The 14031-nt window shown below is 48.5% G+C and overlaps 1 protein-coding gene across 1 annotated transcript in view; it reads right to left on the reverse strand.

Moving 5' to 3' along the window:
* The window catches only part of LOC100121206 (RNA-binding protein MEX3B), a 51058-nt gene that overhangs the window by 35882 nt on the left and 1145 nt on the right, over positions 1 to 14031 (reverse strand). The window lies entirely within an intron of this gene.

Here is a 14031-nt window from a genome sequence, read left to right on the forward strand (position 1 = left end):
TGCTAGCGCGGACGGAAGAAGGCGAAATCAAACGAGTATACATGCGAGTTTTTGCGACTGGTTCTTCTTCTTCTCATGCCGCTCGGTTCGCGGAGCTTTTATTGCGCTTCGGTCGCCTATCATCGTTTCTCGAAAATAAAAGTGTGAGAAAGTGCGAGTCCGCGTGATTAGAATCGCGATTACGCTAGCTTTACGACCCAATTAATTAAATTTCAAATCGTTATTGCAACCTCGCGCAAATTTCGACACACACATTCTGGGCAAGGCTCTGACCTTTTCGAGAGACTCTGCGCAGAAATTTCGCTCTACGAGAGATACCGATCTCGCGTGTGTGGGCGAGCGCGCGAAAACGCTTACTTTTGCAGCGAGAGGTCCAAGGTCGCGCGGGAAATTCAAACGACAGAAAAAACACGGCAGTTATACCGGTAGCAGTGGTCGTAACTATACAGAAACGTGTACCAGCGAACGTGGCGCTTAGCTATTCGGTAAGTAGGTCAATGTCGAGATCAACGGCACCGCGACGACGGTTAGAGCATTTTTTTCTCTCTTCCCCTCTCGCTTTTTCAAAGGCTCGCTCTCGCGCGTAATACATTACGGAGACGCGGCCGTTGGCATGGCACAGGAAAACCGCGAACGTAATCGAATTGTGTTGCGAGTACGTGTGTGCAGCGAGAGAAATGCGCGTCGTCATCGGGTTTACGCGTCTATTCGATAGTCATTGCTTTCCCTTTCTTCGGCATTATAGCTGTTTAGGCTGCTTTTTACGAGCGAAACGTCGATACGGAGCTGCGATAGCGAAAGGCGGAATGTGTACAGGCTTTGTGCGCGTGATTTCGTACGAGCGATGGTAATTAAGAGTATCTCACATTGTTAACTTGACCCAAAAGTGCTCGCGAGACTCTCTACGGATGAAAGATTTACATGCTCGCTTCACACGTGTGTGTGTTTACAAGCCGTTGCGAAAGGATCTGCCCCGCGTGTATAATTGCCATCCAGTCCAAAATTCGACCGTGACACGATAAAGCAAGATCTGATCGGTCATTTTCTATTTACGTCTTCGCGCGCGTTTCGATCTTATCAGCTGGCTTATTTTGTCTTTGTGTGTATAATACGCGTATAAATAATTCAAGAAGGGATTATGAAATTTCTTGCACGCATCGATCGATTCCGCACAATCTAATCTGCCTCTCAAAATAGCCCGTGTCTAACTTCATCGAGTTCAGGTGCGAACTGCATACATCGCATCTCAACTTCGGAGCAACATTACGCAAGTCGAGCACACGTGGCTCCATCGAGGTGGATACCGAGTGTGTATGGAGGGGCGCAGGAACGCGTACATGCAGCACGTGCTCTCGCGTGCGCCGAATAAACGGACAGCCTTGACGGTCGAGTAAAAAAAATTGATGATGATGATGAGCCTATCGGCGAACTTTCATTGATAGAAATGCGAGTGCAGCCGTTTGATGACGAGAGGTGATTCTTCGATTTTTTAAAAATTCATACACGTTTTCTTGGTGCACTCCCGAAAAGCATCAGAATGGTCGATTCGCAAAAAACGCATCCCGTACACACTCGCCAAAAAACAACGTCTCAATTACTCTGTGCTAACAAGCCTCGAGCCTCCGAAAAACAGGCTAATAAGATCGCAATAACAAAGCCGAAGGCAAACAACGGCCGCGATTTTTAAGCTGCAGCTAAAGTCCTCTCTTTTTCCAGCTTCTTCTCCTCCGCCTTGCGCGAGCATGAGAAACCGATCCTCGCGCACAGGCCAATCAGCCGATTATTCCTACGGCTGGAAGAAGACTAGTGGTTGCGTGCTATTGCTCGATCAAGCGAGCTACTACCGATTTGCCCCTCTCTCTCTCTTGCTCTACGCAAAAGAAAATGATGAGCCGCCGCGGAAAAATTTCACCGCGAGCTCTTTCTCTCTTCATAGAGGCCGGAGGGCGTGTAATTAATAGGCAGCACAGCGCTGATGGCGCGACTCTTTTTCGTTGCGTAAAGCGATGATCGGTTTTCGCGTTGATTGGCAGCCGTGTGCCCCTTTGATTCATGCGATCTCGCGAAAAGAGAAGAAAAAGTCTCTGTAGCTATAGGTACTGCACGCAGGAGTCAGGGTCAAAGTCGAGGATCGCGTGTAGGTAGATATAGTAGCTGAATACACAATGGCATGGAGCAAAACAAAACGAAATTGTCGGATTTGTATTCATAGGGCTCTGGAGACTCCTATAACGCGCGTGCGCGCACGGGGGAACTCGTTGTCGCGCTCGCCTCCGCATATACTGCTGTGTATTTCTGTTATCTTTATTGCGAGCGCGGAGAATAGATCCCGAGTAGTAAATTTTAATCGCGTAATTAAAGACATTAGAAGCTAAATTTGCCACGTTTCTCTAAAATCCCGACTCTTACATCATGCGGAACGAATGAAAAGCCACTCGAGCGTTGCACCTATTCTCTCTCGCGAGCAAGCGAGAGAGTAGAAGTGAGTGGGAGGGGCGCCAGGAACGATAAAGCTCCGAGTGGGTTAGTGCCACTGCAGCGCGCTGGCTGTGTAGCAGCAACAATGAGCAAGAAATACAGCGCGAGAGAGAGAGAGAGAAAGCACTCTAAGTACGTCGAACTGTTACGCGCGCTCTGCGTGTCCTAGGTCAACAATCAAGACGCCCGATAAGTGCGCGGGCGCGTCTTTTTTTTCTCCATCGCTGAATTAGTGCACAAGGATCTGAAAGATTGTCTCGCGAGGAAGTCGGACTAATTAGGTCGTTGCACTTATGCCATTGTGCATTTCAAAGCCTGTTAGCATTAATTCACGGCTACTCAGCCGGACTGTGTGTGTAACTAGCCGACACCAGTTTCATCGCAGAACGACCATTTTCCGGAAGACGAAGCACGCGTGCGCTGGAAAAATTCCCGTGTGTGCAGCGAAAAAAATACACGAGGAAGCACCGACGTGAAGGTACACAACCTACAGGCATCATCACAAAAGGGCTCGCTGCATTCGTCGATTATTCGATGACCCAGTTCGGGGCAGGCCAGCAACGTGCACACACACACGCGCGCGCGCGCGCGAGAGAGGAGGATGCGTATCTCCTCTCTGGAAAGACGGAGACAGTGTGCTACGTGTGTGGAGTGGAGAGGCTTTCTTCCCTCTCTGTCCATCGTCCGAGCGGAAGTGCCGGCATTGTTGTTGCAGCAGCCGATCGGACAAATAGAGCTAGAAAGGAGAGACAGCTGAGCACGTGTGAGAGAAATCGCGATAATAGCTCTCCGCCATCGCGAGAGAAACGCGTACCGTATACGCTCGATAAGTGCAGTTGCGCAATGGCGAAAGAAAACACAAAAGCTTTCATAACGTTGCACGCATCGGTTTCCTTTCGAAAACTGTATCGCTCGCCATCTGCTTCAGCCGCCACCGCCGCCGCGACATCCGCCGATATTTTCTTGCGCAACGCGAGGAAAAGGGCCTCCCAGGGCCGCGCGCGAGCGCATATTATATGCATACACGAGTATCCGATTCAGCCGAAGAGAGAGAGAGAGAGAGAGACCGCACGCACACATGTGTGCTGCAGCGGCGCGCGCGCGCGCGAGAGAGAGAGAGAGAGAGAGAGAGAGAGAGAGGAAGTGGACTGCACCTACATATCAGACTATGGGACCTCTCTACCGGTTCTGTCTGAATGCGTCTATAGCTCTACTCGGTTTATTCGATTTTTTGCGGGAGGTCGTTCGGGTGTGGGTGGCTATGCTCTGGCTATAGTTTCTTCAGTCGCGGGTTTGTCGGACTCTGGTTAATTGTTTGATCGAATGTTAAATAACCCGCGAAAGGGCTCGAGTGTTCGGATCGCGGCATTGAACGCTCCTGAGAGGAAATACAATATTCTACACAGAGAGAGGAGGATGAATAAGAAGGACGAGGCGGAGAAAGGTACTCCGGGGGACACTCGATACCCCGGCATCAGCCCCGGCTCCCGTGCGACAAACAAAAGGGTTTTTCGTACTTCCGATGATCCCCGGTTTATCGGCCGAACTCACGTTCTCTTTTTCGCACGTCCTGAAATCTTACGCTACTTCGCGTGTGGAGAGAGGGAACGATAACGATGGAAACACTCAGAGCGCTGTCAATTTTTTTTTATCGAAATAGGATCTATAAGAGATAAGATTCTATAAGAGAGAACGCCCTCTATACAGAGAGAAATAACCCCAAGAGCCACACTCTGCACAAGCCCGTCAATATTAGTATCCGCTTCCTCATTTGCTGCGCTCGACGCTCGCTATCTATTCCGGACGGCGGCGGCGGCGGCGATGATGATTCACTTGCGCAATCGAAGGCAACGTCGGCAGCAGAAGCAGCAGACGACGCAGCGGCGTAATATTATAATATATACTTGCTGCGCGCGAAAAAAAGGCTGAGTAGATACACGCGCATAATAATACGGCTGTGCGCGTTCTCACGGTGTGCTTTCCTCGCGCAGACGCGAATCTCGTTAAAAGTTACCCCTCTCTCTCTGAGCGAGTTTTCGAGGGCCTTTCTTTTTTTTATTTCAAATAAGAATAAAGCGAGCGTGGCGACGACGTTCTTCTCGAGGGCCCCCATTATGCGTTTCGACTGCGCGCGACGGTTTAACGAAGTTGCCTACGGTGGTGAAACACGGCGACGTGTCCGAAACGTTTCGAGTTGTTTCGCACAAATGTCTTATGGTTTCTTCAAGTTTTTCAATCGATACTTCTGAATTAAGAACGATGAGCCAGTAACCCAGCGCTTCGCAACCTGTACCGCCGCACTTGCGCCGAAATTACGTCGCACAGCCGAGTACACAGCTTCCGAACAACATGTGCGCGACCTCGTCGAAAAGGTGCAGAGAGCTCGGCTCGCATCCGGGCGAGTGAAAGAGCGGCATGGGTGCTGCACATGGCAGACAAAATAAATACAAAAAAAGAAGAAGGAAGAAAAGCGCGCGCTCGTTTCGGCCGGCCCGTAAACATCTGCTAGGCGAGAGCGAGAGAGATGCCACCGGCGAGCAGTGCTTCTCAACTTTCAGCGAGTGCGAGAGAGATGATTTACTCGTCATATTATAAGTGATACTCGAATTTCGCGGGACAATTATTATTATTTTTCTAGTGTGTGCAGACAGTGAAATAGACCGTCATTATCGTGATTCGCTGGCTATACGGTTACAGCGATTTTATCGCAGCAATTTTTAATGCGGCCACTAGTCACTAATCCGCACTTATATCCAGCGGAATGTAGATAAAGTATAATCGATCGGATTCGCCTCTGTCTATGCACGCGCTCGGCTAGATATATCTAGAGCCGATAAGTGAGATAATTTAGTAGTGGCTACTTCAAACAAGAGTGCGACGATCGATCGGCGCGATGATTAATTTAGTTTAATTGAAGCAAACACACGTGTTAGATGCTCATTTCCATTAGATCTGAGTATATACTGTTTGCCGACCGACTACCTCCTCGGTATTTCCAAATTTGATTGGCTGATAAATACGCTTATATTAGCTGCTGGCGACGTACGTGACAGCTCACTCACATAAGGCAATTTTGGAAACTCACCTGTAACAGAAAGAAAAATCGAAATTAAATATACATTCAAAACGTTGAAAAGTGTAAATCGCATACATTATTAAAGTCAAATTTATAAATCTCAGCTCTAAAACTCCCCTCGAACCCCGAAACCGACAAAATTAACGAAAATCCAATGACACCGAGAAAAAAAACTCACAACCCTGCAGTAGTCCCCCATATTTCATCCAACAGTTTCTGGAAGATTCGAAACTACGGCTCGGAATACATCCGTCCTACACACGCGCGCGCGTATACTCACACGAGCGGAAAAAGCATCAGGGACCCGGTGCGGCTCGGGCCAGATGCCAACGCATACACGCGCGCACACACAGAGGCGCCGACACGAACGATCGAATTGCTCGTGTGAGTCTCTATGCTGCTACACAGGCTCCACTTGAAGGAAGAGCGTCTGCCGAGTGGAGATAATATAATATAAGCAGTGAGCGCGCGCGTGCTCGTAAAGGACGATGATTATTTTCGAGGGTTCGTAGTAGAGACGGAGATCGAGATTTGTTTGCGGCGCCGAATTCGTTATCGGGGAAATTATAGTTGGGGATTATTTGGGGAAAGTGTCTTGATGGAGGTTGTCGGGAATTTTTCAATTCTTATCTGCCGCTGGAACGCGAGCTTTGAAATTACTTCTCGGAGAAAGAGAGAGAGAGAGAGAGAGAGAGAGAGAGAGAGAGAGAGAGAGAGAGAGAATCAAAGGGAGATAAGTTCTGATGCCATATTACGCATCGGAATATTTGCACAGGCGCTTTTCGCTAAAGTAAAAAATTGAAAGTAAATCGGAATGAGCTCTGCAGCGCAGTAGTCAATATTTGATCGGTCGAAGCAACATTTAAGACACTGTTATTCGACCGTACAATGCACACATCGAGAGCAGCGCGCAGTATAGTAAAAACAGACCGCGACGACCTTTCATATAGCCTCTATATCCAGAGGTATACACAGCAGCAGCGTCCTTCAAAGAAAACATGCACTAATCTCCTGCTCCCCGGTGCAATTAACTGTTTCGTGAGGAAATATTTCGGAGGATCCTAAGACAATAAAGCAAAGGCTACCGCGCGCACGAAGCCGCCGAGGAAGAAAGTCGAGCTGGCGGCGGATAATCCCCAGAAGAGTTAGCCAAACAACAGCTTCTCTCGCCGTCCTCCCACGACACTTTGCGACAAAGTTTGCGTGCGCGCTCCGGCAAAAAGGTCGTCGGCACCGCTGCTATAGTTCACGATCCGTAAGAACACGAGAGAGAAACATCGACCAAACGGGAAAGAATCCGACCGCACGGGCTTAACCCGCGTCGTAAAAGCGTAAACAATTTTCGTTCAATAACTGCAGTCCGGTATACAATACCTATATACGGTAGATCGAGTGAAAAGGAGAGCGGAACAAGCCATTACGTACATAATAATCGTTGGTTTGTTGACCCGTCCGCGTATACGGCATCTCTTCGGTTCTCACCGGCGCCGTAGTGTCCGAAATTCCCGAAGAAGAAGAAGCAGCAGCTTTTCGCCTGGACGAAAAAAATAAAGAGACTCCGCCGGAAACTCTCAATTTTGTGGTCACCTGACAAAAGAAGCGCGTGTTCCGTTCGGCGGTTTGGCTCTTCACTATACTCCTTTCTCGGCTTTCCAGGTATGCGCGTCGGGAGAGACCAAATTGGTGCAAGTTTTTCTGCGCGATTTTTCGGCGCTGTGCGAGACAGTGTCGTCGTTCTTCGATTCTACAGAAATGTTATTTTTCGTCCGCAATTGCGGTCGCGAGTGTATACGAGCCTACGGACTGCATCCGACCGCAGAGATATCGACGCCTTTTTTTCAGCAAAATTTCGCATCTATACGAGTTTCTTCAAAAGCGAGCGTTGTTGCTGCTTGCTCTCGTGCAGTATAAAATGTATACGCACAATGAGAGCTGTTTCGAGGAATCAATCTCATTCGCGCGCGCGAGACTGTTATTGTTGCGTCGCTGCGTTTGTTTCCTCGATCCTTATCGTATTGAATTCGAACGAGTACGTATACGGCTTCCGATCTAGAAATTAATACAGCTATCCGACTCGAAGAAAAAAAGTACGTCGGTGCATCGAAATAACAACAGGCGTAAGCAGTTTTAAAAAGAAAAACTCGTCGCACCACCTAAAATACGACACCGCGCTCGCGTTCGAAAAAATCCCGACGCCGTGGATTCTCCGGCACACCGCGCGATAACGACGTTCACACGGCGAAGAGGATGAGAGAGCGAGCGGAGAAAGAAACAAGAGCGCCGCGCGCAATAAAGAGCTTCTCGAGAAGAGAGACGCGTCGCTCTGTATGAGGTCTGTAATACTGGCTAATCTATTGCGAGGGCGCGAATGCGTTCGATCCCGGTTTATTCGGGACCTTGAGCGGGAGGACGCTATTCTCGCGAGATTTCAATTGAAGCGAGGAAACCCTCGCGAGTGTTATTATTACGGAGTCCCAGGCGTTTCTCGTCACGTGACGCGCCAACGCCATCTCTTTCTCTAATCTTCGTGTAAGTACGCGCGTATCTCCGCTCGTACGTTACGGGCGAGTATGTCGTCCCGAAGCCGAGCGTAACGTCATCATCGGCCTTATACTCGCACTTGCGTATAACACAGTAAAAGAGAGAGAGAGAGAGAGAGAGAGAGAGAGAGAGAGAGAGAGATGGTGGCGCGACGGCGCTGCGCTACTCATTACTCCTTCCGGTCAACTCGCATACACACACACCTCTCTCGATTTCGCTCCGGAGCAGTGTGGATGTATAGGAAAAGCGCGAAATCAATACATCCCGGTGTTTATGCAGCGGAGCGTTAGTATCGGCGAGTTTTGGGTTAGCGTGACGGAATAATTGCGTTAATTTTTTCGGCTGTTTGCTCATTATTTCGCTAATTGAATTTGTGCCGCTTCTATAGAGGCGCTCCGGATCTTCGTGCGCGCACAGGTAGATGAAAATTCGTGCTTGTGGACATGCGCGTGTATGTATATTGTGTATAGGAGAGACAGCACGACGTGCGGAGAGAGAGCTGAATAAATAGCCACATCCTCATAACAGAACGGCGTATCAAACTCATTAAAAGTCGTTATTGACTCGACGCGATTGTGCTGCTACTGCTCTGTGTGTTGTACACACACGGTATAACGGGTCAGCCGAAGAATATAGTCAAGTGAGACAGCGAGTGCAGCATTGATTGATTCTGCGGGGGGTTCAGCGGCCTCGCGCGGTCACCTCCCCAAAGTTCGCGCTGCTCTACGTAAATCCGATGGATATTTTATATGCGCTCTGGCTCCGGACGAAAATCGATAGCGCAAGCTCTCCCTCTCGGAATGGAGGATGCAGCGCGTCTTTTACTTTCGAGTTTTACATCGTTCTACATATGCAATACGAAAGAAGAAAGAAAGAAGAAAGAACTATCGTCATCCTAATCGCGAACCCCCTCCAGCAGAATAGGTACACTTCGAGTGATTCATGCACACCGCTGCAGCGGTCTATATCTAGCCAAACTGGTTCTCGCTACTCTCACTCCGAAAAGCGTCTCACGCGCATACAAAACACGACGTACGACCCTCGCCCTTATAAACACGTATAAGAAGCACCGAATTCGCACGAAGGATACACGTGCTGCGGTAAAGTTTTCGACGTCGGACGACGACTAGGTTATACGGCACACGACGGCGCGTTGGTATCTCTTATCGATCGGGGTAGCAGTAGCGTACGTCGAACTTTCGCGAGGAGTCGCGGGCGGCGACACTGCTCTGCTGTGCCTGGTACACACGGCAATGAGATACGGAGGTGTGTGTCTGTGTAGGCATTAGTGTGCCATGGCTTGTTAAGTCATCGCGCAAACAAACAATTACCGAGAGCGGCTGTATGTTTGTGTGAAATTACTAGGGATATGTTCTCGCGTGAATATTATAATATAGGAGAACAACAATGAATTTATCGGGAACACGTCGATACTCTTTCTCGGTTCATATACAGTCTATGTAGGTGAACGAAATTTATGTATCTGCAAAAAGAGCCGGCGGGAAAAAGAGATGGCCGTCGAGGTCGACCGGAAGTATGAAATCACGCTTCTCGATTCTCGAACGAGGCTTGAATTCGAATACGCGCGCGAGTGAGAGAAGAGGCTTACATCGCATACACATATACGTACGTTGACACCGTTAGAAAAGAAGAGCTCGATATACATAGATATACATGGACATACAAGACACAAGCCTTTTCGCGCGCTTAAACGCCGTCTCTGTCACATTCATACACTCGGCTCGCGCGCGTTATCGCTCTTCAAATATCGCCCGCGCGTTTACCTTGTTGCCGGCCGATAAACTTTATACGTGTATGTGAGTGCGTATTTTTGCGTAGCTGAGAGAGCCGGGTTGACCTCAGCCGAGTTAATTGTTACGCTCGCGGTGCGCCGATAAAGCCTGTATTCCAAAAGTCTTATACGTTCTCATTGTTACGATCCGATACGCGCGTATACTGCATATCCAGACGAGATCAGTAGGAATAAGCTCAACGAAAAAAATCAAAGGGAGAAAAAGCGCGACCGGCACAAAGGTGCAGCAGCAGTGCCATCGCGCCGTACGCGCAGAAATAGACCAGGGAAATAATGAGAAAAGGCGTGTAAAGGCGGTTATTAAGGTGTGCGCAAGCGCTCGCGAGAGAGAGAGAGAGAGAGAGAGAGAGAGAGAGAGGGGTCAACGATCCTCTTTCTCTCTCTGTGTCTCTCTATTCGCGAGCTACCGCGGCGAGTATTAGAGCGAGCTCATCTGGTAGTCTATCCAGATTTTCACGAGATTGCGATCGCATACGCGCGTTTGTGTGAGAAACGTACGTAATGTAATGCCGGGGTTTATTTTGAAAATATGTCAATACACGTGCTGCTAGCTGAGATAGCGAGTTTTACTGGCTGCTGGACACTCGCCAATTTTCCTTGGAACGTTTTCCGTGGAAATTTTAAAAATCAACAACGCGATAACGAAAATTGCATTTCCTTTTCCAAATAAACCATTTCATAGTTCCAAAGTAAATTCGAGCTGCCACCGGAATATCGAGTCGAGAATATCAGCTATCCAAGCCACGAGTATATTACTCGCGCGAAGCCCGAAAAGAAAAAGATCTCCTTGGACACACACACACACACACACACACACACACACACACACACACACACACACTAAGGTCTATCGGTATAGGCACCATTCGAATTGGGAGCAGTAGTCCATCGCTCATACATAATCGGCTCAACGTCGGGTTTCGAATATTCGAAAGGGAAAAGCAGCAGAAAAAGAGAAAGAAAGAACGAGCAAATCATTAGCGCACGAGATCAACGGCAACAGCAGCAGCAGCATAAAGAGATTACGCACACACAGACGGCGACCGGATGTCATCGGCTGGAAGAGAGACGACGACGCGGCGCTCCGCGCTGATACGTGGTAGGATTGGTCAATGGCACGCGTAATCGAGCCTCGGCCACTCCGCGCCAGTATATTTATCCGCGAGACTTCTTTCTCTCAATCCCCTTTCCTCACTCTCGCTCGCGAGTGTTTTGCTTTCTTTTATAGCGCGAGAGCCTCGTTTTTCTCTCAACTGTTATTTCATTTTCTTCGCAGATATGATAAGGGAATCGCGCATAATTATGCGAGTCGAGAGGCTGATACTATTACGCATTAAGTTTTTTTCTCTTTGTAATATGCACACGCGTCTTGAGTTACGATTCAATTCTCTCTCTCTCTCTCTCTCTCTCTCTCTCTCTCTCTCTCTCTCTCTCTCTCTCTCTCTCTCTCTCTCTCTCTCCGTCTCTCTTAAAACAGCTCTTTCTCCGCTATAAGATAAACACTGTTTTCACAAACGATCATCGTTCCAGCCCGTCGAGCATCAATTCCAGGCATGAATCGTCGGGAAATCTCAGAACGAATTGGCCGGAAAGCGAGCAATAACCGAACGCGCGGCGCACCGCAAACGACGCGCTCTCGTGAATATGGCCGACAAAAGTTAATTGCCGCGAGAGAATTAAACGGCGCTATAATGCCATAACTGCAGCTACTACTACTGCGCTACTCTCGTTTTCATTCGCGCGCCTTTTTTTACGCTATCTGCGCTGACCGTCCTGCGACGCGATGTCCCTCTTTTTGTCGCGCAGTTTATGAGCGCGATACCGATCTTTAGGTGAGGAAGCGTAAACAAAACAGTCAATAATGAAAAATGTTATAAGGTCGTACAGAGGCTTGTTTTATTTTCGTATGTGTCTGCGAGACACTTATAAAAAATGGAGGAGACGTTCAATGACGAGCTGTCCAGGCGATAGTAAACACATGGGTGAAATGCATATCCGTGCGTGGACGTTATCTAGGAATTTCCTGCGCGAGCGCGAAAATTAATTCCGTCCACGGCGTGTATGTAGTCCGGGTGGCCTTGGCTGTTTCGTTCGCATCTGCCAATTTCGCGTTATGACGGGCGAAATCGTCCGTTTCGTAATGAGGGCCGCACGCGTATACGCACATACGGCACTTTCCAAGAGAGGATCGGCCCGCGCACAGCACCTGTTTTTTTTTCCAGCCCGGAGCAGGTGCGTCCGCGCCGCCGTCCGTTTTTGCGTACATCGGCTCGTTTTGCAGCAATTAGGGTATACATGTATTTTTTTTCGGGGATCGGATTACGCGCCGAGCTTTAACCTCATCCCGATTAAGATTTTTTCCACCATCAACGTACCTCGTGTATATTCGATGAAGGAAACTCGAGCGGACAAATTGAAAGCGACTGTTGGCCTCGTCAATATCGAGACGTATACGCGATATAATACGTTATTATCTTGCGTACATACGTGTATACAGACGCTTCCGCGAAATCGACAGACGTAAACACGGGGCGAACTTCTTGAACGATATTCTCTGTCTCGTATTATACTCTATGTACTATATAGGTGAGAGAGCACGTGAGCCGAAGGTCGAGAGAGTGTGTCTAAACAGAGGAATTATGAATTGGAAGAACGTGGAGTTCACGCGCGGCGTGCGTATAGTATTTAAATTTCTCGTGATTATGCAATTTCGAGAAGTCCACCGCTCGATTGCTCAGTGGATCATGTGTATAGATAAGAGCCGAGCGACTTGCTGGTTTATCTAATACACGCAATACCGTGAAAATTCTGACAGTTCCCAGTGCTCGTATATTGTAACGAATAGCGCGCGCGATTTCTTTATTCCCAACAAAGAGAGAGAGAGAGAGAGAGAGAGAGAGAGAGAGAGAGAGAGAGAGAGAGAGAGAGAAAAGGTCTCCCGATCCTCGCCGCGATGATAAATCGTTGAATATTCAAAATACCCCTATACAGAAATCCGATCGCTCTTTCGCTCTCTTCCCTGGAAAAAGCGTCTATATTACTCCCACAAAAAAGCAGTCGTAATCGTCGGCGGCTTGACTCAAAGATTTTTTCCCGAATCGCGAGTTCAAGGCCGGCGCTCGCGCGAGTGAGAGAGATATTCCGTGGTGAGCGGCGTTGCCCACATACGACCGCGACGGCACACGAGAGAGCCTCTGGTCAATGTCGCGAGTGACGGTTTCTCATTTTTTTCTCACTATATATTGAAGGCCCGTCTTTCACTTCTATTACTTAAACAAATTTCGATCTAACGCTCAGCGAAAGCACGAAGATGAGGATATATTTTTTTTATCCTCCGAGTTCTCGAGGCGATGATACTCGCGGGCGTCGACCCTGACATTCACTTTTGCGTGACGACAAGTGTCGAAATTGAGACTTAATTATTTGTTTGGTTTCGTAATTCTCTCGATAGCAGCGAAACCTGTTCGAATCGCTTATCCTGCCCACTGATGCCTCGAATCAGTATTTGATACATGTGGTGTACGACACAGAGTGAGAGAGAGAGAGAGAGAGAGAGAGAGAGAGAGAGAGAGAGAGAGAGAGAAGCAAAGAGCAGAAACACAAAAACAGAAAGAATCGAAGACAGCGCGCGCGGCCAAGTACGTGCCTCAATGCTCGTGTGCGGGCAGGCTGAACTCATCGGAGAAGCCGGCCAGCACAGGCTCTGGCGAAAAGCTAACCTGTAAGTACCTCACGTCATTATCCTCGCGAGGAGGAAGATTTTTCCGCGCCGCGCGCGAACTACGCGTGAAATTGCCGGTTGTGCGTGCAAAGGAGAGGAACAAACAGGGAATAATTCGGTTGTTCACCTCTTTGTGTGATGCGTACGTTATTTTTAAAACACGTGTCCGCTTGTGTATAGTACTTACGAGGATGTGGTGGCTACCAAATTTCTCGCGGATGTGTCATATTTTTCGAATATTTTCCAATGATTCGAGGCTTTTCAGTTTTACACGCACGCGAGAACCGCCGAGTCTTGAAAAACGCCCGCGTGTACGTATACGTCAGAAATAGAACGGATCTCGAGAAGCTTCGATAAATGCAATTTTATATCGACGATTCCGAGAATCGCTCGTAAACATCG

Source organism: Nasonia vitripennis, chromosome 2, assembly GCF_009193385.2.
Source record: "Nasonia vitripennis strain AsymCx chromosome 2, Nvit_psr_1.1, whole genome shotgun sequence".
Lineage (NCBI taxonomy): Eukaryota > Metazoa > Arthropoda > Insecta > Hymenoptera > Pteromalidae > Nasonia > Nasonia vitripennis.